Source organism: Bactrocera oleae, chromosome 4 (genome assembly GCF_042242935.1).
Source record: "Bactrocera oleae isolate idBacOlea1 chromosome 4, idBacOlea1, whole genome shotgun sequence".
NCBI lineage: Eukaryota > Metazoa > Arthropoda > Insecta > Diptera > Tephritidae > Bactrocera > Bactrocera oleae.
In genome coordinates this window covers 21494394-21521271 of record NC_091538.1, presented here as the reverse complement: position 1 = coordinate 21521271, position 26878 = coordinate 21494394, and the positions used below count along the sequence as shown (strand labels likewise).

General features: G+C 33.9%; 1 protein-coding gene and 1 long non-coding RNA gene across 6 annotated transcripts in view; one reads left to right on the top strand and one right to left on the bottom strand.

Annotated features, from left to right (window-relative positions):
• The window catches only part of LOC106614502 (mucin-22), a 109187-nt gene that overhangs the window by 5489 nt on the left and 76820 nt on the right, over positions 1–26878 (top strand). The window lies entirely within an intron of this gene.
• LOC106614513 (uncharacterized) lies at positions 20751–23225 on the bottom strand. The gene is made up of 2 exons (XR_004977807.2): positions 23110–23225; positions 20751–21140 (listed from the first exon to the last, which is right to left on the bottom strand). It is a non-coding gene; the product is annotated as an uncharacterized lncRNA (long non-coding RNA).

The following is a 26878-nucleotide window of genomic DNA, read 5'->3' as shown; positions in this document are numbered from 1 at the left end:
TAGACAGGATTCCCAAATAGTGATAAATTGTTTTCGAAACTCTGTTATGTTCCCACCCGTAATCTACTCTAAAGTTATTAAAGAAGACTATAGTTATAACAAAATATCAATATACGTCTTCTTTTTGAACACACGTCCAACTATGCGGTCTTTGATACATGTTTTTACTCCTACTTTTTGTTTATTTTGGTAAACAATTTTGTCTTGAGCAAAATTTCTATATCTTGAGCACTGGGAGGTCAAGGGTACAATATTGATCAAATTCCGTTGCAATATTTTAATCTTACCTTTTTTGAATAATCGAATCTATTGCTCCCTTGTCGGTCAGTCATTTCGTAAAATTTTGAATTCCTTGAATCTTAATGCACCTGACGCTAATAAGAATTGTTTCATAAGAAAATCAATATGTAAATCGTTCCCCTTGAACAATTCAAGCAAATTATAAGATAATTTCCAATGATATGAGGAATGATCCAATAGTCTGGCTACACTTCGCGAAGTGCAACAGGAGTCAAATTTAATTTTTTTATGACGTTTGATCATTATATAGGTCAGATATTAACATAGAGTTTCACCAAAGAGAACTCGAGCTCACAATTCGGTAAAAAGTAGAATGCGTAACATTTAGATCTGTAGCCAACTTTTACACAGGCAATCTGGTTCATAGCACACAGTGAATGCATAGACTTACAAAGCCATTTGAAGTTGCCTCTAAGACTTCGTAAATTAATACGGTTTCTGTAATAACTATTTATTCCAAGCCTCCTTTAACTTCAAAGTTTCATGTTGATATTACAAAATAAGTATTTCTAGAATATTCCTAGAAGGAGTGGAAATACTTACGTGATTCATATATTTTACGAACTAATTTGCATTTACTCATCGTAAATTTTTTGAGATTAACCGAATTAGCGGATGAACGGCAACGGTAAAACCATGCTAAATCATCAATTGTCAATTGTGTGAAGCAGAGACGATTGCAATTTATCCATGAAAATATAAACTGAATTTAAATAAAATGTAAAAAAGGCAATAAAAAGCAGAGCGAGATATACAAGTATATATAAATATGTTTGCGTTTTGCTGTTCCTTATCACTTCCGCTGCCCATGCCACATACAGATACAACATTTGGCTCATTTGGCTCTGGTATGTATACCCGATAAATACGCGAATGTATCTATATATTCATTAGTATTAGTGTGTACTTTTTGCAACGCTTTGCTGTGACCTTTGTGCACGCGCTGACGGCCGGAAATAATGTTTACTGCCACCAAGCGTACGCATGGAGTCAATGGGTGTATATACTTGTATAATATAGCATTAATAAATAAATAAATAAATGTATATACTTGTATGTACATTTAATGCGTGTAGTTCTCCCGTTCTTGGGGTTTCGTTTGCAGAAATGCGGCTCGTGTAACTAACTGTTACAACATTTTCTACAACAAAATAATGAAAACAAAAGAGGCAGCTCGTGTGAAATTTGTATTAAAAATAAAAATAAAAAAGATAATAATTTTTTTTCCATAAACTGAATTGTTTACGCGTACGTGTCACGCCGTTCCATTTGCGGTGCTTTTGACTTCCGTGTGTTTTACGGGAATGAAATTGTAAAATATAATAATTCATATTTTCAATACATCTTGTGAAGTTTTTCAATACCAGAAGCAGCGGTAAGCTACACTTCCATCTCGCTATACTCTCATCTAACTACTTATGTGAGGTCGAAGTATGCATAAAGCATTTAAAAAATCAATAAACTTTCATATTTCCGCTTCTTAGAAAATACAAACTGATATTTAGCGCTAGAATAACAGCGTAACATTGATTTGTACGGAATAAACAACGTTTGAAAAATATCGCAAATATCCATACAAGTTAGGATCTGGCGGAAACAAGAAGGAGTATTGCTGAAACACGGATAATTCGAAAAGTGACAAATATTATCCAAAGAAATTCGCATCCATCTCAACCTCGTTGAGCGATTAAGATCAATTGGTAGTCAGTACTTTACTAGAAGAAACAATTTGGTGGAATGTCTTTATCACTCTCTCCTCTTCAGCATTTATAAACTATTACTCGAATATACCAATTTAGCCTCGAGATAAATTTAAAAAAAAACCTATATTAGCAGAGCTTCTTTGCAAAATAATTAATGCAATTTGGTGAGCTAATTAGAGATATGATGAAAGGTGTATTAGTCAATTAATGAAGGTCAACTTCCTTGTGTTATATTATGAAAAATACAAACATAATTTGCAGATTTATACCTTTCATGAATGTTTGAAAATATTCGAATATCTAATATTATTCTATTATATCTATTGATCTTCTGAAGCGATACCGATACACATATGCAACCTTTTTTTCAATCATCGAAACATGCCTTGTAGGTCCGGGTCCGGGATCACCTTCAGTTCTCTCTGCGAATTTTCTTATATGGCCTCAATCGAGACGAAATGGGTTCCACGGAGTGGTAACTTAAGTTTTGGAAACAAGAAAAGTCGCATTAGAGCAAAGTCCAGTAAATACGGTGGTTGATCGATGGTGTTGAAGAAAGTTTCCGGGAATTGTTTTTTTTGATCATGAATTCATTCCAACGGGACAGACGGTCAATAAAGAGTATTACTTGAACATTTCAAGGCGTTTGCGCGAAAACATCCGTCGTAAACAGCCGGAATTTCGGCCCAACAAATTCCGGAAACTTTCTGGTCTTAATGTATTCTTCGAATTCCATAGCATTCAAAGTTCAAGCAGAATATATGACACCCCACTTATTTTCACGACTGCCTAAACAGAGTTTTATCCGTTCAAAGACTGTTTCGGTTTCTGTTTATACAACAACAACTACTAGCCGAATGCAAGTTTTCAACTGGTAATCATGTCTTCAGCAAGAAAACCAACTTTTCCAAACACATGTCTTTACTTTAACAGCTGGTTTGATAGTCCTTCAATCTTTCAAAATATTTTGTGAATTGACCCGCATTAAAATGCTCTGAACTCAAAGAAAATTAATTTCGTTTTTGAAAAAGTTAATCGAATTGAAGCGCAAAATATACCTGATATGTTTGTTTAATTTGAAATAAAAGTAAAATATAAAAAATAAGTTACAAATAGATTTATTCGCGTTTTTTCAATATACAAAATACCCTATAAGTTCCATCACAAGTAATTACGATAATTTTATTTTAATCACAGCAAGCTTCTAATTCATGGACTCAATCGAAATAATACCTATTAAAAACTAATCTCAGAAGCTTCAAAGATACCAATCATACATATCTGTTTGCTTATGTGTATGTCAATGCAAAATAAACTGTTTGTCTTTGCACGCTACTTATTTTCAAACTTAATTTCAAAATCTAATTTCCAATAATTCGCATTTAAACACCAAAGATTTATGAACACCAAATTTTAAGTGTGTTGGTTTAATTTGGTTGTGTATATATGTAAATTAAGAAAACGAACTTAAAATAAACAAGTAAGGAAGAGCTAAGTTCGGATGTAACCGAACATTTTACACTCTCGCAAAGTCAAATGGTATACTCGTTTGAGATTTCTTTGTGGATTGACTGATATTTTCGGTAGAAGGTCAACTATAGGCACTGGGGTCCACATATTTAGTACTTAGGGGTTTGAACAGTTTTGGTTCGATTTAGACAATTTTTGGCCGCAGGGTGGCATACTTTAATTGCATTATTCACGGAAAGTGAAAGAATCAGATGGAATTGAAAAAGGTGTTATATGGGAAATAGGCGTGGTTGTAGTCCGATTTCGCCCATTTTCGCACTATGACATAGAAACATGAAAAGAACGTTACGCACCGAATTTGGTTGAATTCGGTTAAGCAGATCTCAAGATATGGGTTTTCACCTAAAAGTGGGCTGTGCCACGCCCACTGTCTAATTTTGAACGCGGTTCCTATTAAGTCATCTTATACCATCTCAGAGATAAAATTTAATGTCTCTGGCGTGTTTAGTGCTTGATTTATCGCGCTTTTAGTAGTTTTTAACAGTACCGTTATATGGGGAGTGGGCGGAGTTGCCACCCGATTTCAACTATTTTCACACCGTCAATAAAAGTGCTAAAAACATTTGCTTCCAGTGAATTTTGTTATTATAGCATTAGCGGTTTAGGAGATATGCACATTAAACCTATTAGAGGCGGGACCACGCCCACTTTTTAAAAAAGAATTTTAACTGCAGATGCCCCTCCCTAATGTGATCCTGTGTACCAAATAACAGTCTTGTATCTTATTGCGGAGCTTAGTTATGGCAAGTTATTTGTTTTTGATTAATGGCGTTTTGTGGGCGTGGCAGGGGTCCGATTACGCCCATCTGCAATACCAACCGTCTCACGGTACCATGAAACATGTCTACCAAGTTTCATAAAGATATCTCAATTTTTACTCAAGTTAGAGCTTGCACGGACGGACGGACAGACGGACGGACAGACAGTCACCCGGATTTCAACTCGTCTCTTCATCCTGATCATTTATATATATATAACCCTATATCTAACTCGATTAATTTTGAATAGTGTTTCTAAACTTCAGTTTCTATTTAAAAGCGACATAACATATTTGTATGTATATTTTCCTAATGTTGTCAATATATATCAATATTTTCGTCAAACTTCAATGGGTTTGCATCAACTTTGACATTTGCATATTTGCTTTTGAAGAAAAAAATAATAAACCAAATGCTAAGTTGAGTCGCCAAACCAGTCGAAAGACTGAAAATACTTTTACTTTATATTTGGTTTGCTATTGCAACTCAGTCGCCTTTTAAACACCTCAGTGTGTTAGCAAAACGAATAAATGTAGTGCTAGTACTCTCCGGCATAGGTCAATATATATTTTCGCAATATTAATATGTATTTTGAAGTGCGTTTTGTAGCTAAATAAATATACTACAAATCTATGCTACATATTGTTCAAACACAGGTTGTTCGCTAATTTTTGTATTTTTATACTCTCGCAACCTGTTGCTACAGAGTATAATAGTTTTGTTCACCTAACGGTTGTTTGTATCACCTAAAATTAATCGAGTTAGATATAGGGTTATATATATATAAATGATCAGGATAAAGAGACGAGTTGAAATCCGGGTGACTGTCTGTCCGTCCGTCCGTCCGTGCAAGCTCTAACTTGAGTAAAAATTGAGATATCTTTATGAAACTTGGTAGACATGTTTCATGGTACCGTGAGACGGTTGGTATTGCAGATGGGCGTAATCGGACCACTGCCACACCCACAAAACGCCATTAATCAAAAACAAATAACTTGCCATAACTAAGCTCCGCAATAAGATACAAGACTGTTATTTGGGACACAGGATCACATTAGAGAGGGTCATCTGCAGTTAAAATTTTTTTTTAAAAAGTGGGCGTGGTCCCGCCTCTAATAGGTTTAATGTGTATATCTCCTAAACCGCTAATGCTATAATAACAAAATTCACTGGAAGCAAATGTTTTTAGCACTTCTATTGACGGTGTGAAAATAGTTGAAATCGGGTGGCAACTCCGCCCACTCCCCATATAACGGTACTGTTAAAAACTACTAAAAGCGCGATAAATCAAGCACTAAACACGCCAGAGACATTAAATTTTATCTCTGAGATGGTATAAGATGACTTAATAGGAACCGCGTTCAAAATTAGACAGTGGGCGTGGCACAGCCCACTTTTAGGTGAAAACCCATATCTTGAGATCTGCTTAACCGATTTCAACCAAATTCGGTGCTTAACGTTCTTTTCATGTTTCTATGTCATAGTGCGAAAATGGGCGAAATCGGACTACAACCACGCCTATTTCCCATATAACACCTTTTTCAATTCCATCTGATTTTTTCACTTTCCACTATGCAATTCAGGTAACAATGATTATATCGGGGTAAAACTTTGCGTGAATAATGCGTTTAAAGTATGCCACCTTGTGAGCAAAAATTGTCTAAATCGAGTCAAAACTGTTCAAGCCCCTAGGTAATTAATATGTTGACCCCAGTGCCTATAGCTGACTTTTTACCGAAAATATCGGTCAACATAGAACAAGGCGGCAAGATCCACAAAGAAATCTAAAACGAGTATACCATTTGACTTTGCGGGAGTATAAAATGTTCGGTTACATCCGAACTTAGCCCTTCCTTACTTGTTTAACTTTATGTTGAAGAACTTGATGATAAGTTCATGTGATGTTATCCGCCTCTGAATGACTTGCAAATTTTGTTGGAGATCATCAGAGAATAAAACTACCATTTCTCCTATTATATCTGTACTATCTCGTAAGTTTTGAAATGTCCGGTTTAAAGTTTCTATAGCCCACTTGTGAGACATTGTACTTTCATCCCACACTAAAAGCTTACACTCTTGCAGCGTTCTATCTCGCGAGATATTTTACTGAAATTACAGATTGGCGAATCTTCCTTGGCAAGATTCAACGGCAATACCGGCAGAAGCTACTGCAGTTGCTATTGTCTTTTCTGACCGATATTAATAATAATATGTTGAGCGAAAACGTTTTTCCGGTTTTTACAGGTGCGTCGAGAAAGAAGAGTGCTCCGTTGCTGGATTTGTTTTAAAACTTCATTTTGATTCAGTAATTTTGGAATCAACTCTGTCACTTGATGTTGCAATGCTCTAAAATCATCGTTCAATTTTCGAGCAAATTTATTATTAAAATCATCTAAATTGTCTCGTTTAAAACTTTGCATTGCAAAGTGATCTAGCTTTTTTCCGACCATTGTTATACTCTCGCATCTTGTTGCTACAGAGTATAATAGTTTTATTCAACTGACGGTTGTTTGTATCACCTAAAACTAATCGAGTTAGATATAGGGTTATGTAAGTGTGAGTTGAAATCCGAGTGACTGTCTGTCCGTCCGTCTGTGCAAGTTGTAATTTGAGTAAAAATTGCGATATCTTTATGAAACTTGGTACGCATGTTTCCTGGTACCGTAAGACAGTTGGTATTGCAGATGGGCGTAATCGGACAACTGCCACGCCCACAAAACGACATTAATCAAAAACAAATTAATTCCTATAACTAAGCTCCACAACAAGATACAATACTCTTATTTGGTATACAGGATCACATTAGCGAGGGGCATCTGCAGTTTAAAATGGTTAAAAAAAGGTCCTGCCCCCTAATAAGTTTGATGTACATATCTCCTATACCACTGAAGCTATAATAATAAACTTCACTGGAAACAAATGTTTTTAGCATCTCTATTGACTGTGTGAAAATGGGTGAAATGGGGTGAAAATCCCGCCCACTCCCCATATAACGGTACTGTTAAAAACTACTAAAAGCGCGATAAATCAAGCACTAAACAAGCCAGAGACATTAAATTTTATCTTTGGGATGGTATAAGATGACTTAATAGGAACCGAGTTCAAAATTAGACAGTGTGCGTGGCACCGCCCACTTTTAGGTGAAAACTCATATCTTGGGATCTGCTTAAACGATTTCAACCAACTTCGGTATATAACATTCTTCTCATATTTCTATGTTATAGTGCGAAAATGGGCGAAATCGGACTACAACCCCCCCTATTTCCCATATAACACCATTTTCAATACCGTCTGATTCTTTCACTTTCCACTATTCATATCAAGCAACAATGATTATATCGGGGTAAAACTTTGCGTGAATAATACGTTTAAAGTATGCCACCTTGTGACCAAAAATTGTCTAAATCGAACCAAAACTGTTCAAGCCCCTAGGTACTGAATATGTGGATCCCAGTGAATATAGTTGACTTTTTACCGAAAATATCGGTCATCGATTTGAGAGCTTAAAATGAGTACCCGCGGTGGGTACCCGGTTACTAACATAAGGATAAAATAAATAAATGAAACTCTCGATAATAGTATGTCTTTGTGCCAAAATGGGTTAAGTCGGATCAATACTTCCTTTAATATAACATTTTTCCACCACCTGAAGTATTTTCCCGGGCTTTGATCCTTGCAAGTTGCGAGAGTATAAAATGTTCGGTTACACCGAAACTTAGAACTTCCTTACTTATTTTTATATATGTATAGCGAAATTCATATCTGGATGCACTTGCTGAAATTTAGGTAAAATATCTGCCGCCATGTATTCTTTGTACTGGTCCCAATGTGCTTGAAGATTAGGAAAATCGCAAGAAGATAAAAGCTGGGCATAAAGTCCCTTATCGTTCCGAAAAAGTTTGAAAAATGTAGTCAATGTTGTTTTTAAAGGACATAAACTCCTTTCTTGTATGTATTCTCATTAAAAGAAACCTACTGTCCGTTTTCAAAATGTACTGCAAGATGTATAGCAGTTGGATTTCTTTCATGTAATGGAAATCCAAGAAACCGCTACGCTGCTTCATTGCGACTGACACATCTTCCTGCTTGATATGTTTGTACATATTTGGTTCATTGCTTGATATGTTAATACATTCTTGTATTCTATTTAAGGGCTGTACAGTACCTTTATTACGCAGATTGAAGATCGCCTGATCGTTTTCTTTATTGATTGCTGCATGGGCCCGTGATAAACTTTATGCTTTCGTGGTATTTTTTGTTTTGATTAATTTTAAAATTTTTCAACAGAAACCAAATAATAATATTTTTCATTTTTCAAATTTGTTTACAAAGAATCAAATCAGCCAAAAGACAATTTTTCTCAATCCGTTGTGTAAAATTTGTATTTTTTTGTAATTAATATATTTTTGGTTTTAGCGTGAAAGCATACCAAACATACTTACATTCATCTTTATAATATTAGTATGTATAGAATGTATTTTAGGCCACGCTTATTGGTTTGTTAGTTTAAGAAGACGAACTAAAGTCGACAAGATAATCAATAGTTTTAGCTGGCAATAGAATTTCGAGATATTGTTTATTAGAAACACTTCGAATCTCCAGCTAAGGTGCTTTGACTATTTCCAACTATTCTTAAAAACTACACTTTAATTACAAGCAACAGTATGTTTATTTTACAAAAATTTAAAGATATAAATATTATTAATAATTGGAATGAAGCTATGTTTGGAGTACTGTGAACTAAGAGATCTTTTGCAATGCCACTACCAAAGTAGGGCATACGGCCAAAGCTATTATACTTGTATACTCTGTGAGCTTCTTGAGTTTTTGTGTCCCCAATGCTTTATATTGCTCCACCAGTACCTACGGTGGTGTTGCGAGAAGAAGAATAAGGGTTCTGGTCTCTCAAAGCTGGCCGTATAGCTTTCGTTTCAAGATTATTTTTTTCGATACTATGGTATCTTTTATAGAGCTTGTGTTAGCTTGTAACAGATATACTCGTATTGCTGACCAATTCTAAAAACTTTCAAGCTTTTCCCCTAATCTTCACATTTATCAAGAGTGTGAGAGCAGGTTTTAATGTTAATGTTAATAAAGACCACTCAACCGTACCAAATTCTTGCAATAACAAAAGTAATATGGCTAGTAATGCGACAACTGGTTTTTTAGCCACTCAAAATCCTATACAATTTCCTAAAAATAATTAGCTAAGAAAGCAAGTTCAGTGAACTTTCAAGGTTAAAGTAATGAAAGAGTTAGCAAAAGAGAAAAGGAATAAAGTAAAAGTGCTTGCTAAATTAAGTGAGGAATGGAAAGAATTGCGAAACCTTGAATTTTTAATTTTAGAATCTACAGACATATCTGGGGGTTATTAAACAAAAAAATCTAAAAAAAATTTAATTTTAATTGAATATTTTATATACATGTATAGAAATTATATATTGTATACTAATATTTATTCCTGTAAATGTATATTTTTAATTATATTTAACAGTATATTTTAAATTATATTTAATAGGACTATACAACTTATATAACTAGTAAATAAATTTACATTCAATAACGCGGAACGCTCATTATGCAAATAAATGGTTTAATTGAATTCCAGTATTTTCAAAAATACCTTATGACGAATTTCATAGTTTTTACAAACAAAGATCGGCACTTAAAAGAAGAAAAATGAAATTTATGCTAATTAGAATTATTGTAAAATATTAATTTTTCTCTCTTTTCTCATACTTCTCACACATACATATTGTATATTTTACAGATTTATTAATATTGGGCAACAGTTATTTAATAAACACAAAACCAGCTTTGTTAGGAGAGATGCGGATTTAAAAAAAATACCAGGAAAAAAGTTGAGAAAAAAACGTAAAAAGTATAAAAAAGGTTAAATAATAATAAACACGGGCAAACAAATTAAATTCAAACACGCAAGAGCAGCCAAAAATAATGAATTTATAGGAATTGTGTATGTATATGCTTAAATATACTCCTCAGTATACCTAATATTAATAACTAATGGAAGCGATGATCACATAGACAAGAACAATAACAACAACAAAAAGGCAATAACTGCGAAAATTGACAAGCACGCTCAAGCTAAGAGGGTAAAACAACGCTGCCGAACGCGAATTTGAGAAGAAAGTCAAACGAGATTAAGTGCATTAGTGAGACGCAAAAGCAGCAAGAAAACTTGTTTCACACATTTGCTAGTACTCAGTAACTTTGATGATGTGTTTGATTTTATAATAAATAGCTTTTTTAAATATTTCAATCAATTAATTTTTTTTAAATATATTTTCGTTAATTATTTTTAATTTTTTTTTAATTTCATTTTATTTTTAATAGTTTTTTATTTAAAATTCCTTTATTTCTTGTATGATTGCTAAAATTCAATACTTTATTCAAATTGAGAAAAGATCAAATGGCCACATGTACTCATGCCTTGGCGACTGTTTAAATAATATAATACTTGTATGTTAATTATGAAATGCTGAGCAACGCTGGAGTTGGCGTACATGAAGCAATCGGTGCGCGCTGCTGGGCAACTGTTAAGCTAGTGGAGCAAATGTAACAGGTGGAGCTGAAGTGAAGATGTTCGTCGTGACGTTGTTAAACTAGTTTTTTCTTCTTGTAGTTGTACTGTTTTGCTCGAAATATGTGCATCTCAGCTACCATGTGCAAGATTGTTGGACATATTTTGCGCTGGAGTGTGTTGACTGAAGGAGCTCTTTGGCGTTGTAGGAAAAACGCGTGATGTGATTGATACGTCTTTGATTGAGTATCTACCGACTTAGTTGGTGGCCAGCTGTTTAATTAGAGTTGATTTGCATAGCTAAGTTCGATTTGGTCAATCAATGGAAGAATATTGTAGTTCAAAATTTGATTTAGACATTCTACATACTGCTCATATAAGCATATAATAATGGGTTCTATCTACTTTCTACAAAGTTATTGCCACATCTAACTAAATTAATTTAAAATATTTTTATTTATGGTTAAATGGTCTTACCCATTGATTAGTAGACTCGATTTCGGCATGAATAGTTTTTGTCACTTCAACAAAAAGAACAACGAAACTTCATTGTTCATGATGAACAATGTTAGTAGAGCTCGTATTGGGCTTACAAAGACAGAGTTAATGATTAAGGCGGACGAAAAATTAATATATTAGAATCAAATCTATACTACTATTACTTATTTTAAAGATAATGTGGTGGCATCTATTTCTTTATTTTTACTTCTGTGATATGGCCTAATCAAACTAAGTTAGCAATTTAGCATGTATTTCTTAAGAGCCTTGAGTCCATTGCGGTGCAGGTATATGTATATAGTTTAAATGGCATAAGGCTTTAGCTTTTTCATTTCAGGAAAACACTGGTGTGCCCCTAAGCTATGACAATATATTCAACATTAGTGCGTTGTACCTAGTATACCTAGCTCCCATATAACGGTAATTTACAAAAATATGTTATAAGTGAGCAAGTTAAAATGTTCATCTTTGTACAGGTTCACCCAGCGAAACTCTTATATCAAACTTTAGAGCTTTTTGTATATTATTAATAAAAAAATGAATAGCTTCAAACCTTTTGCAATAACCACACAATGTCAGAAATTGCCGCTAAATCTTATTCAACTCTTACAAAATTCAATCGTCAACGACCTGCCCCAACGTGAAAGGTATTATTAAATGCGAGAGAAAATTGAAAAGCAAAATTATTGCAAAATATTATGTGATTCCCGTGGATAATGAAAAAGAGGGTGAAGAAGAAGCAGCAGAAAAAATTTGCTTAACTACGCCATTAGGTGCGACTGTCGACACCTTGCTGCTGGCTTTTGGTGGCTATACACTTTTGCATACACACGCTGCGGTTGTCAAAAAAACAACAACAACAATAACTAAAACTAATTTTATATACGCAGTCTTTTACTATGCAAATCAGCAACTTAAATTCAATACAACTACGCGCAATTCAATAATTTCACTTCAGGTCAAGTAAACGTCGAACGCTGAACGGTGCACGCTTGCGGACGCTTGGTGGCTATAAGGCCGATGGCTTTCTTTTTTTCAAACACACTTAATTTGACCGATGGCGAAAATGACTTTTACCGCAGCCTTAACATTGTATATCGTTACATTTTCTGATCAAATTGTAAGAGCGCAACAACAAAAACAACAGCAACGTGCAATAAAGAAAAGTACATTGTCGGTGTATAAAAACATTAAATATATATATGTATGTGTATTTATATGTACATACATATATAAAAAGCAATGAAAGTGAAATGTCTATGGCTTGCATTTTGTCGGCGCTATCGTTAAAGCGCGAATGTCAACTTAAGCGTTAAAAGCTCGAGCGTATGTGCAAATATAGTTGTCAAGTGTTTGCCGATGCGCGTAGATACATTTGTTGGACACACAAACATACATACTTACACGCGTTTATATAGCTCTAAATAAGTACACTACCTAATAATATGAGTTTCTAAAGTAATAAAAAGTGGTAATAAAATCATATTAACATCTTGCAAAGGTCTTGACTGAACTGAAATAGAAAAAGCAGAAGCACTAAAACCCCCAATTTTATTACATCAATAAGTTATTATTGTTGTTTTGTACCAGTTGGTTATGAACATTCCTCTATAGTTTTCCTTTTAATTGTGCCAGCGGCTTATTTAGTGAAACGTGGCTGAAATTTAGAGTAAAAATCTCTCTTGCATTTTATTTAAGGTGCCAAGGGGCTAAAATTCTAAAATATGTTTGGGGTCATTTCTCTTTGATATAAAAGGATAATATTAGAAATAATAAAAAACAATTACATTATTCTATTAAAAACATTATATTCATTTCTATAAAAATTCTTTTCCTAAAAAATCTGAGAAAAGATTTTCAAAGTTAAATTAAAGCTAATAAGATTTTTGGAAAACAAATTATTATCTTAAAAACTTTACCTTTAATACAAACATTATTAGCTTCATTGCTTCCATTCTACAAAAAACTTTAAAAAATATAGAGACATCCAAACGATAACCGTAACATTAGAGGCTTTCATGTGTCTTCGCAGTCTTGGAGATATCCAAAATTAGTTCGGTTTCTGAGCATTAGTTTGAACGATCTCGAACAATGAAGCTACCTCTTGAAGAGACATCGATCTGGTTTGGAGTTCAACTCTGAATCGGTCAAGACATTCCAGCATATCTTTTAGAAGTTTATCTTTCAGTGTAAGTCCTGCATCGCTGGCCATATCACCAAACATCCTCGAAACAAATGAGAAATGTTGCAACTGAGATGGAAAAGATCGCGAGTATGAGACGGGGAATCCCCCACGACAGCGTCAGGCTCTTTTGTGGGAACCCCCGAATTATACATAGAGCTGAGCTTGTGCTAGTGGAGGAATACCCGAATAAGAAATATTTGTGCTAGCGATTTATTTTTGTCACCCTAAAAAAGTGTGACACCCGGTGCGGCCCGCTCCCGCCGGCCCCTCTTTGCATCGCCACTGGTGGTGACTCAAGCCTCTATAAGGATTGGTAATCAGTTGGTAAATATAATGATATTCGCTTCACAACACTCGATAGTTCACTTTTGTAATTTATTGTCCTCCAATTCAAGCTCTCAACTAGTTAGTAGATCTCTGAGATATCCTTGAGTTTTCTTTCGAATGTAGTCCATATTACGCCTTGATGTGAGAGGGCTAATGGGGAGTAAAACCTCTCATTAAGAGACGTCCAAGTGGTTGATACATTGAATGAGAAGTTTCTTCTTGGCAGATATATTTGTTATCGCCTACTGAGGGTCAACCGCTATGAGAAAAAGCTTTTCTTATCTTAGTTGGATATTGCATGGGAACCCAGTTCATGCGACGATGATTGCTAGGGTTATAATAACTTTTTTATTTTCGGATTTATTACAAGCTGCAAAAGATGATACTCTTCAGTATAATTAAGATATAACTAAAAATTTCAAAAGCAAACAAATAATTTATTTTCTATTACGCATTAGTTTGGTCTATGCTAATATTAAAACAATGACAAGATTGCAGTACTTTAACGGAAACTTCGTTCAATGACATTTAAAAATACAAAGAAGCATTCATTATTTATTATTTGCATATTTGGTCAGTGGTGGGTTTAAATTTTCCAAAATAGTGCTACAAAATATTTAGCACGTGCCTTGATGTTGCAAAACATCGGTATATGTACACTTTCACCAACACGCCATATGTAAATTCATAACAAAGAGAAACATTTTTCAAAATTGCAAATAAATTCGTTTGTAAGCTGGACTGTCGCTTGCTTTAAGCCCTGCTGACACGGCGCGTATAAAGTCTGCACAAATTTCCGCAAAAAGAAATGCATATCTTGGTGATTTATGCTATAAGTATATATACATACTTGTAAATAAGAAAGCATAAAGTGGCAACAAAAACTGTGTGCCAGTTGGAGGCACGCGGCAAAATGCTCAAAGCCAATCAAGAGCGATAATGAGAGCGCGCTAAATTTAGGTGGTAACGGTACACAAGTCCGTAATAATTTTTATTTATAATTTATATTTAAATATGGTTGCACAACAACAATAACTCCGATAATGTGTTCAATAATTCGGGTAATATAAGCAGGAAGTTTTAAGGCGGCGCAGAAATGAAAGTCCAAAAGCAACGCAATACACTTTAATCAGCGGTAATTATAAGTAGCAAGAAATAGAAAAAAAAAATAAAGAAAAATATTTCCGATATCAGCGGCAATACTTGTGTTTACATGTATGTACATTGTGGTTGCACGTACGCCTGCAGTCATGCGCAGCAGGTGCTATGCAGTTATATGCACATAAGCTACTAGTGCCACTTATGTAAGTTAGTCAACTGTGCCTGTGAGTGTGTATTTACAAGCGCGCGCCTAAATTGTTGCAAACATGCAACGCAGAAAGTCGCCTGAAAACAGCAAACTAGTTATACCATAAACAGCTAAACGTAAATATACATAAATATATATGTATGTATAAAGTCGGGTAATTGCCGCACTCGCGGCTCAACAACATTTTCGCTGACTCGTTTTTTATGTGTTTGCCTGTCGAGTGCTTGTGTGCTCTTATTTGCATTTTTGTATTTTTCCTCAGCTTGCTTTTCCTGCTTCGATTCGTTGTTTGCTTTACTTTTTCGCTAACTTGTTTCTGCTCTCTGCCAAACACGGCGCTTTGCTCCAGATAAAATGTTACTCATACGCTTCGTTGACCACAAAGCAACACATTCATACACTTATGCCCCGCATACAATCATTCTTACATAAATGAATACATCTATGCAACACAGTATTTATATACATAGTTGCACATGTTGTATTTCATTTGCCTGCCGCATGTGGCTTATATTAACATTTCACTCATTTTAGAGCAAATTTCTGTAGTTTCTCCAAACCTCCATTTGTGGCAAAGTAGGCGCGGGTGGTGCAAAAATTGGAATTGAATTTAGTATTAAGAAATTATGAGAGTGTTACAGATGCACGAAATTTTTGTGAAAATTTCTCATATGAAAAATTTATACGGCACGTCTTCCGTTAAATCGCATTATCGCGTTATTAAACATGTATTACGATGTGGCATGCAACACAATGTTTGCTAAAGAGGCATTTTATCTATGTTAAATGGCATATGCATAATTGTAAATATTAACTTTGAGATTTTATGCATGACAGTTTCACATTTTTTTGCAATGATACCCTTTTTTATATGAAATTTTGAAAATTAGAATTTTCCGTGTACCAATAAGGTTACTACAATAGCTCATACATTTCGATGTCTGAAGAGGGATTTTCTGAGCAACTGTGTTTGGGAAAAGTCACCAATAAATTCTGTCAAATTATATTGAGAAGTGAAAGTACATGGGATTTCTGATGTTTTGGATATACAAAGCAAGTGAAATTACCTCAACTGCTCAAATTTGAACATATGAGAGGTGATTTTGATCTACTAAAACTTTAGATCTACTAAAGGGCTCATGATAAAGAGAAAAACAAATACAGTTATAACAAGTAAGCAGTGTTCTAAGTTCGGGTGTAACCGAACATTTTATACTCTCGCAACTTGCAAGGATCAAAGCCCGGGAAATTACTTCAGGTGTTGGCAAAATTTTATATTAAAGGAAGTATTGATCCGATTCAACCCATTTTTGACGCAAAGACATACTATTATCGAGAGTTTCATTTATTTATCTTATTATATGAAGTTAAATTATATATCTTAGACATTGACCGATATTTTCGGTAAAAAGTCAACTGTAGGCACGGGGGTCCACATATTCAGTACCTAGGCGCTTGAACAGTTTTAGTTCGATTTAGACAATTTTTGGGTCACAAGGTGGCATATTTTAAACGCATTATTCACGCAAAGTTTTACCCCAACACAATCATTATTGCTTGATTTGCTTGATGGAAAGTGAAATAATCAGAATTTAAAATGGTTTATATACGAAACAGGCGTGGTTGTAATGCGGCTTAGCCCATTTTCGCACTATAACATACAAATATGAGAAGAATGTTATATACCGAAGTTGGTTGAAATCGTTTAAGCAGATCTCAAGATATGAGTTTTCACTTAAAAGTGGGCGGTGCCACGCCCACTGTCTAATTTTGAACGCGGTTCCTATTAAGTCATCTTATACCATGCCAGAGATAAAATTTAATGTCTCTGACGTGTTTAGTGCTTGATTTATCGCGCTTTTAGTAGTTTTTAACAGTACCGTTATATGAGGAGAGGGCGGGGTTGTCACCTGGTTACACACATTTTCGCACTGTCGATAGAGGTGCTAAAACGTTTGTTCTCAGTGAATTTGGTATTATAGCTTTAGCGCTTTAGGAGATATGCACATTACATCTATGAGGGGGCGGGACCACGTTCACTTTTTAAAAAAAATTTTAAACGGCAGATGTCCCTCCCTATTGTGATCCTGCATACTAAATAACAGTCTTGTATCTTATTGTGAAGCTTAGTTATGGCAATTTATAGCGTTTTATGGGCGTGGTCCGATTACGCCCATCTGCAATACCAACCGTCTTACGGTACCAAGAAACATGTGTACCAAGTTTTATAAAGATATCTCAATTTTTACTCAAGTTACAGCTTGCACAGACGGACGAACAGACGGACAGACGGACGAATGGACGGACAGACAGTCACCCGGATTTCAACTCGTCTCTTCATCCTGATCATTTATATATACATAACCCTATATCTAACTCGATTAGTTTTAGGTGATACAAACAACCGTTAGGTGAGAAAAACTATTATACTCTGTAGCAACAAGGTGCGAGGGTATAAAAAGCTTCAACTGGTTTCGTAGACTCCACTAAATTGATTACTGTGCAGTGTCGGGTATGCTTAACAAAGTCATTGATGGTGAGTTTAGCCTAGTTGGTGTTATTTGGTACTGATTGACAGTATAGAAATAACACACAATTATAATGTTTCTGGGTATATCTAGAAATTCTGCCGTGCCTTTGGTTGTTCATACAGGTCTGAATCTGCACCAACACTGTTTTTTTAAACATATTCTTCCATTTTGTGAGTCCACTTTGATTTTGTTAGTATATCACGAAATCCAATTTCTAACGTTCAAGAACAAGAAAATAGTTAGCACAAATCCCGAGTTATTTTTGAGTTTATTATCTTTAAAACTGCAACTGCTTAAGAGATATGTATCAGAGCGGCATCCTTAGGTCGCAGGAAACCCGATATTGATATCCACCAAATATTTTTCACTACAGCAGCAATTAGGTACATATTTTCTAGGTAATCATTTATCTGATTAAAAAATTACATTACTCGACCATCCTCTGAAAAACCCGCAAATTGTAAAGGCAAGATTTCCGCTGTCTTGATACAAAATATTCTAAAAGAAGTGTTTAATTTTTATGACTATTCTTGCGAAAAGGAGTTTTTCAGCCATTTTAAAGTTCAAATAACCATTTGTAGGACGTGATAAACGGCCACAATAACATAAAGACAACCGAAATTTTATAAAGTCTCTAAAAACAAGTCATAAAAGCATTTTTTCAAATAAAAAACACCCATTAGACGTAAATATTTATAAATTCCTCGCAATTCCACCGCTCTTTTTATTATAGCGAAATGAAACTGATGTGAAGACTAACAATAAGCATCGATTTGTGGGAAATTTCGTAAAATACAATGGCACCTAGCAAGTGCTGATCAACACCAAATCCTAGCCGGTATGCATTTCACAACTTCAAATAATTCATATTCGCCACGCAGTAGCAAAAAATCCAACAACAACAACAAAAAATCCCCTTCCTTCAACTATCTTCATCAACAAAACTGTTGACCGCCGACCGATGTTGCTATTGTTGTTGTTGGTGTTGATTATGTTGTCGTTAGTTAGTCGGCTACACAATAGCAATGGCGAAGAGCTTTTCAAAAGCCACATAAAAAATAATATTTCTGTAGGCAAGCGCATAAATAGTGGCTACTACAACCACAACTGACTTTGATGTCATTGCTATTGTTTTTGTTGCTTTACCTTTGAGGTAGCGACATCATAGTTATTTTACACGAAGATGCTTACATACTTGCATATGTATTTATAAGCAATCATCACTTTTGTCCTCCTTGCTTGTCATTTAACAACTATAAAAACACTACATATATATATAAATATATAAATGTACAAAGAAGTACATATGTCGGTGAATGCCTGTAAATGTTCTCCACTAAAGCCGTTTAGGTCACGCATGCACAAAATTGCGACATTGGCTATTTAAATCTAGCCATAGCATATGCGAGGTGCAAGTGTGCGTTTATATACAACTCATACATTCATACTCATATAAGCTGAACTTCCCAATGCATTCCTTTAGCCATGGGCAGCGTCAAACCCGTTGTTGTTGCCTTTGCCCAATTTTACCGTTTCTCGATCTCGGTTTTACTTATGTATTGTACATGGCTGGTCGGCATTTGATTTGTTCGATTAATTAAAAAATGTGTGTAAGTTGGTCAGCAGGTTCGTGCTGTGTTAGTATCTAATAACATTAATACAACAAATATTTTAACTAAATGTCAACAACAACAATAATACAAACTTTTGGCAATGTTTGTTGTGACTTTTATAACTGCTGCAACGCGATGTTTTTAGAAACTAATTTGCGAAAAAAAACTTGCGCTTCAACTTTTTGATCTCAAAATTGGTATCGATCAATATTATCTAGTCAATTTGTTCAATTTCAATTTTTTCATAATATATTAAATGCGCAACTAAGTTCTCGCTGTTTTTTTTTAATGAAAATGCAATTTTATTGTAAAGAAATGGTTACAAAATAATTTTTCGAAGTATTGCCCATCGCTAGTCACAACTTTTTTCCATCTTTCTGGCAAAGCTCGAATACCAATACGGTAAAACTGTTATCTTGTGATGCTATCCAAGAATCAAGTCATTTTTCGATTAAGTCTTGTGAGTGGAACTGCTTCTGTGCCATCAGACGGAAAAAATAATAATCGGACGGTGCAATATCTGGGGAATATGGCGGGTGGGGTAGGCTTCCCATCTAAACGTTTCCAGATATGTTTTAACGGGTTTGGCAACGTGAGGCCGAGAGTTGTGAGGCAGCAGAATTCCTTTTTTTTTAGCGCATGTAGTCGTTTTGAAATGGCTTGGCGTGTGGCTACCAATGCAAGCAAGCTCTTTTTGCGTTTGACACGGATCCTCATCGAGCAACGTCTCCAATTCACCTTCTTCGAAGGTTTTTGACATTCCTTCATGCGGGCGGTCGTTAATATTGAAATCGCCGTCTTTGAAGCGAAGAAACCAATCTCGGCACGTTGTTTCACTTGGGGCAGCACCTCTGTAAACTTTTTTGCACATATTCCTACAACCAAAAGTATATAAACAAAGTCACTAATGTAGAAACACAGTTTCTATTTCAAATGTCTAGGTTAAGTTTATCACGTTTTGTGTATATCACAATCGATCACCACTAACTGTTGGAGCCATCTATTGACAAACATCGGTAACTTAGTTGCGCAGAAAGAGAAGAAGAAGAAGGAAACTTCTTAACACTAAATATTACTTCGAACAATGAACGAATTTTTATATCCTGAACTGGGTTTATTAAGTTTGTCACGATGCTTGTAACACCCAAAAGGAAAAGTTTCAAACTCTATAAAGTATATAAATGAACGGCGAGTCGATTTAGCTATATCCATCAGTCTGTTCGTCCGTCCATTTGTCCGTCTATCCGTCTGTATGTATATACGTGAACTCAGTGTTTGAGATAACGATCTGAAACTTTGCACACGTCGTTTTTTTGGAACACTTTTTCATTTGACTAGATTTGTTCACAACATTTGGCACGGATTAATGTTCAAGGCAACGGCGGAATCTTCGAAGAAATTGTTGAGATCGGATCACTGTAGCATATGGCTGCCATACAAACTCAACAATCGGAATAAAGTCCTTGTAAGGAATCTTTTGTATTTGGGTGTTTTTCTTGTCTTTTTACTTTTTCCACAGTTTAAATTTAAATATAGGTGGCAACTCTAATAAATAACAATTTTTTAACAAAACTTGTTTATTTTCATTGGATATCCATATTCCATGTTCAAGTTTTTAATTATACCTATGGTATTTACTTGTACATTCCATCAATTAAATTACTGCAACATCCTTATTTAATATGGACCTTCTTCGGCTTCAGAGGTTTCAGCAGTTTATGCGTACCAGAATTTCGTTAAATGTTTCTTGATTATTTTCCATAGAGAATAGAATAACTTATTCGCAGCAAAATGGCGCTTCGCGAGTTACTTTGACTCTGGATTCATATAAGCCAGGGCAGAAGCCTTTGAAAATGGTAATAAATAAAAGAAATTCTTAGTAGTTGAAAACCATTTTAATAAATATTGTATATAATATAAAATAAATAAATATTTTACGGGAGATCTGAGGCCGGTAAAAGTTAAACACGGTTTATCTCGATTTGAATTTTCCACATACATTTTGAGGTTATGAGAAAAAGGTGTAAATACAAAAGTCATAGATCTCTTCATTATCTTCAACTTTGCTATATAACAATTCTCTAAAGGAATCGTAGTGGTAGTTTGCCGGAAATCGAGATAAATGGATTTGATTCTACTATGATTTTTTTTCTTTAAAAACTTATCTACACAAGAAATATAATATAATTTTTTTTTTTTTTTTTAAATGTAAACCTTACCATTTTTAAATTTGTCCTAGTTGAAAGTGCTGATTACAGAGTTTTTTAGAAGCTTGTCATGAATGATATATATCAGTGATGGAAAAGTACTCACAACTTGCACTTTTCCGCCCTTTCAACTCTAGTCGGAAATTTGCTCAGAATCGACTTTTGGAACTATTTGATGAAAGACGAAAACGAGTACATATATACATATATAATATATGTTTATCTATAATATATTCGTAGCAAAATTTTTATTTGGAAATTATTATGTATATTATATTGAAATTATTTGTTAATTTATGAATACACATAAGAAGTAGTACAAAATATGTATCATAAATCAAATTAATATACACGTAAGTATTAAAAATACGTGTACTCTTTTTTTGTGTTAATAAGTTGTTTGAAAAAAAAAATTATTCACAAAAAAATTCGAATTTGATTAATTTTGGTACTCTCAACTACATTTTTGCACATTTTTGGACTAAATTCGGCACAATTCAAAAATATCAAATACCATCCCTGATATACATACATCATATTTTTTTAAATTGTTTAACAAGGGATGGCAAACTCAATTCCGATTCCACTTTTCTCATAAAATAATCGATTTTTGGAGTCGACCTTTGAGTAATCGATTCTTGATATTCGATTTTACGGTTAGGTAAATAGTTTCAAGTTATACATACCATTATAAGATCATAACAAACCGTGTGATAGATAGTCATACAAATATATATTTATTTATTTCCAGTACTTATTATTTATATATTTGCAACTAAATATTATTATTTTTCAATATATTTAGTAAAATGACGCCAAGCAACGTGTGGATTTATTTTAAAAAGTAAATAATGGATTTAATGTCCAATGTTATAAATGTGCGAAAGCAGCTGAATCATAATAAAAGTACGACTAGTTTGGTTAAAATGTTGAAGTTATAACCCACTAGTACAACGAGTGAGAAAGACAGTTTTCTATATTATTTTTGTGTTTTAGTTATTATTAAATAAATTTGAATTTTCCGTTCATGGCATTGCGATTATTAACTATAAAAATTATTGATCTTTTAAATTAGAATCGATTGAAATCGAAAGAAAGGGTTCTTGTTCCCGAATAATCAAAAAGGATAAAATCGAAATCGAAATCGAGAATCGATTCTTAATATAATTAAATATTTAGGTGCTGAATGATTTAAGTAGCGATGATCTGCACCTTTATATCATGATAGTCAATAGCTTAGAATAGTTATACATATAATGTTAGTTGGAATTATATGATTTTGCTTTTAACAACCGAGGCGTTCGGCAACAAAAAGTTTGGAATTGTTATTATTTTTGATTTTATTGATGATTTTGTGTGAGGAAATTGTTATTTTTCTTATAACTGACTCCTTTTTGTACTTTAAAAGCAACTGTGGCAACAAGTCTAGCCTTAGGAGAAGAAATGCTTTTAGTTTATTACTCAAAAACACAAATTTCGCTTTTCATCAAAATCCGACCTGTTTTACTATTCTTACTTGCATCACAAATTCAACTTTCAATTTTCTTCTATATGAACTAATAATACGGTACTGTTAACGTAATGAGAGCAAAAACCTGTAGACGTACAACAAAAACAACAGGTTTCCACTTTCTTCTGCAGTTACTCTTGTCTTGGCCATGCCGGCAACGCCTGTTTCGCTTCAAGTTTGAGTGAATACTAGTTGCAGGTACTGCCAGCGAACATACATGAGTGCTTTACATATTATTGCATATGTTTGTGTAACAAATAAACATGTATGCATATTATGTACATAATTAATTACAGGCCTGTATGAATCCGCATGAATGTGTGCGTTGCATTCATACTAATACACTTGGGGATTTTTAATTTCTGGTTTTTCTATACACCTCTTAAACTGCCGTCTTTTGTTTTAAATTTTCTACGATAAATTTTTTACTTTTATTTCTTTGGATATTGTTGCTGTTGTTATTGCTGCTGCTAATGTGTCGTAAACTCGCTTTTATTTTCAGATATTTTTATAGTCTACATTTTAAACATATTACTGTAGATGTCAGGTGTACAAGCTAAAAGTAATAACTGCAAATCTACAACTTGTACCTGTAAATAAACTTATGTGTTCGTACACGATTTTGGTTTTTATAAGGTGTTTATTTATATGGGCTTTTATGTGTCATTGCGTGCATTTTGTTGTGTGTGTGCATCTGCTTGGCCTAATTTCAAGCAATTTGACCATCAATCGTCATTGTCGACGACGTAGCAGTATGTCTTCAGAGCACCAACATCACAATCATCGTCACCAGTAAGCTGTGCATCATTGGAGAGTTGTTATTCAGCAATAAAAATATTGCAAAAACTGAAGTGTCGGATATAGGTATTGCGTTCAAGCTTTGTTAGAAAGTTTCGTTACAACATTGATTTGAGTATTTAACTTTGAGTTTTTGTGATAATTTCAGATAAAATTTGTTATTTTATCAACAAATCACTGTTTACTGTTCACTTTTTGAAAAAGTAAAAATTTTAAAAATCTCGAAGTTATCGGGATCCACATTTTTCAGGATTGATTTCCAAAAAATTCTATACTGTGTTTTGTATTTATAAAATTTCTATATCAAATTCCGTGAGCAGCTTTAGCAATAGTTTTTACATTTACGCATATTAGTAAATAATTTCTTGCAGACGTACAGTGTTAGCTATTCGCTATGTTTTTTTGATTCAGTACTAATTCCACCAATTTTTATTATAACTTTTTTCGGTATTCTGATTTTAACAAAGATTTAATTTCATCTGTTCTGAGTCGTCTGCTTAGATTTGCTATGCACTCAATTTTAGTTGAAATATAAAAGGAATAAAATTCTGGGTCGCTTTGAATTCCGCTGTATGAGTTTATTCTTTACAGAATTTCTTCGGTATTTAAACTTTGGGATGACATTTAAAAGAAAAAATTAAATGTAAAATGTTGTTTTGAAATTATAAAAAAGTTGTGAAACGTTTGTTTTTAGATCCGAATTTTTATACAATCGCAACATGGTGCAACAGAGAGTAGAGAAAGCTATTATTCTTCATCTAAAACTTATCGAAATAAATATAGAGTTATGTATTAAAATGATTAGGATGATGAGACGAGTTGAATTCCGAGTGACTTTCTGTCTCCATTAAACGAAAATCTATAGATTGTCATAACTAAGCACTAAATGAAGATACAAAGCTGTAATTTAGTACAAGGAATCACAGTAGCGAGGGACACCTGTGGGCTTAAACCTTTTTAGAAGTGGCGTGGCTCCTCCCTCTTAATGAGTACATGTACATATGTTCAATACCGCTGATGCTAACTCAACCAAACTTACTGAGAAGAAATCCGTTTGGTATTTTTTTATATACTCTGAAAATCTATAAAATCAGATCATAATCATGAAAACTACTAAAAATGCGTTAACTCACAGATTAAATACACAATCAAGATGGTGCAGAGCAGGTGTTAAAATTGAACAATGGGCGTGACACCATCCACCTTTAGGTGAAATACTACCTTCGTAAAAGAATTATATGTGCAAAATTTTCTCTCAGTGTATTTCGAGAATAATATAGTTAGAATGCCACGTGTTACAGAACTTTCGGATAGAGAGCGGTGTAGTATAATTGGAATGCATGAAGCCGACATAAAAATTGGTCGAATTGCTACGTCAGTGAACCGACATCGTAATACGATCGAAAATCGTAAATTTTTTAAAAGATCCTCAAAACTATGATGTCATCAAGCGGACTGGTCGATTATCAGCAGAAACTAGCGAAGGCATGAGTTGCAGGCTAAAAATAGAATTATGTCCCAGCCGCGAATGAAGAAGCGATATAAAGATGCCCGTGTTTTATTTTGCAACAAATACCGATTTTGGCAGGACGAGTCGACCTCAGGAACTAATAACATTCCTATTATACACTGCGAAAAAGTACTAAATCCGATGACAACCTTGGGTACTTTTCATATAATAAATTTTCAAATTTCCATTTGATTCTTTCACTTCACAGTATACAAATCAAACATCAATGAAGTGCCTGCCCTCTAACGCTAAATATTTTTCAAAATCGGATTATATCATTTCATTTTGCAGATGGCTGATTTTTTACCGAACATATCGGTCAAAATGCGAGATATGTTATGGAAATTTGGGAAAAATGTTTCTTTGATAATAGTATACCCTTGTAACAAAAATATGTTGAATTGGATTAATACTTTCCTTAGTCCTCATTTACCTAATATAAATATTTGCGAACTTTCAGTTGACTTTATGGCATACCGCATATGTCATGCAATATATAAACAATCTTAGTGAAATTTAGAAAGAGTCTCTTTCTAATAAAAGTGTATCCTCTTGACTAAAATAAATGAAATCAGGGTCCCTAGTCCCCTTATATCTAATATTCGGATTTTCAAACATTGGGTTTACTTTATACCTTATATATTGGTCAATATGTGAGGTTTCTTAATTTGCAAATTGCGAGAGTAAAATTTTTCGGTTACACACGAACTTAGCACTTCCTTACTTGTTTACCTTAAATCCCTTTAGGGGACTCCTAATTGACTGCGAACTAGACTGCTAATGTATACAGACACCATTGTTGATTTGTTCAAATTTTTCGGTCTTTAACTTTGACAATTGGATATTACTCAATTTGTTTGTGAGTAATTCATAAATTTTCAGAGAAACTTCTCAATTTTAATTTTACATTATATGCAGTTATACAGAGTACCTTTTGCTACAATTATCAGCTCTTCTGTAAAAAATAAAAAAATTAAAAATTTTTTTTACTTTTTGATTCGGTCGAATAAGTTCTATTAGCTCTGTTAACAGCTGCAAAGATACTAATGCACTATTACTGAAAATTCTTTACAAATCAAACAACAGCTGAAAAAGTTGAAGGTTATTATTGCCATAACTGCTACCAGCCGCAATGTAACGCAAAATATACTATTCATTTTGCAAAAACATTAACATGCCCTGTTAAAAGTTTGGTGGTCTTTTTACCATTGTTTAGTTAACAGATCTAAACTTATGTTAAGATTTCACTGTTGTAGCTTGTATGGTATATAGTTATTTTGCTTTTTTCCTTGTGTTTTCTTACTTGTTTATTTCGATCAAGCGTCGCTCTCTAAATTCCTTTCCAATGCCAAATAAAATTAAAAAAATACTAACATATGCTCTACAATAAATGTGTAAATGTGTAACAAATTCGAAGAAAATAATTTGGCAAACAAGAGCGGAGCAAGGTGAGTAAAAGTAAAATGTTACGGTTGAAATGAAAAAGTAGAAGCTCAGTCGAATAATTTGCATGGATTATTATTATGTTTAATAACAAACATATGGGATACATTTAATC